This window comes from Octopus bimaculoides, chromosome 19 (assembly GCF_001194135.2).
Source record: "Octopus bimaculoides isolate UCB-OBI-ISO-001 chromosome 19, ASM119413v2, whole genome shotgun sequence".
Taxonomy (NCBI): Eukaryota; Metazoa; Mollusca; class Cephalopoda; order Octopoda; family Octopodidae; genus Octopus; species Octopus bimaculoides.
In genome coordinates this window covers 47,217,367-47,218,192 of record NC_068999.1, presented here as the reverse complement: position 1 = coordinate 47,218,192, position 826 = coordinate 47,217,367, and positions in this window count along the sequence as shown.

The following is an 826-nucleotide window of genomic DNA, read 5'->3' as shown; positions in this document are numbered from 1 at the left end:
ATATATATATATATATAAAATACTTTTAAGATTCTTTTATTTATTTTCGGTAGTTGGATTGCAGCCATGCAGGGGCACCGCATTGTAGTGTTAGTCGATGGAACCATCTTCAGTGCTTATGTCGGTCTCTTGCCGAATTGTTACGTAAAGAGGAGGGACGTAAACAAACTAGCACCGGTTATCAAGCGTTAATGGAGCGATGGACAGAGATACACGCACACACGCCTAGATATATACACTCATATACATACTTACATACAAAATTCACTTTAAAAGTATTGAATGACCCATGATTATAAAGACACGAAGATGCCATGTAGTGGTACTGAACCCGAAATTATGTGGTTGCGAATCGAACTTCCTGACCACGCGGCCTGCCTGCCGTGTGTGTGTGTGTAAACAGATTTTTCCATGAAATAATTTAATAAAATATAGAGCATGCCTGCTTCAGTAGGTTCCGTTATACCTTGTGGTGTACGACCAGTTGCTGTAATAAAAAAAAAATCCCCCACAAATGATTTCAATTGTTTAAGCAGAAAGATTTGGAAGAATTAGAAGTTCTCCAGTAATTTTCTTTCATATAAAATAAATGTTTATGTTAATTTAGGAATTTGCCAGCAAAATCTTATAAAATGACAATGTTCTAAAAGATATACATGTTTATATGTTATATACCAGTGCTACTCAAAATGGTGGTCCGTGGACCGGTGCCGGTCCGCGAGCCATCAGCTGCCCGTAGTCGGCGAGTTTCCAGAAAAGAAACATTATAAAATGCTTATGTAATATTGTATTAATTGTTTACAAGATAAATAAAAGATAAAATTGT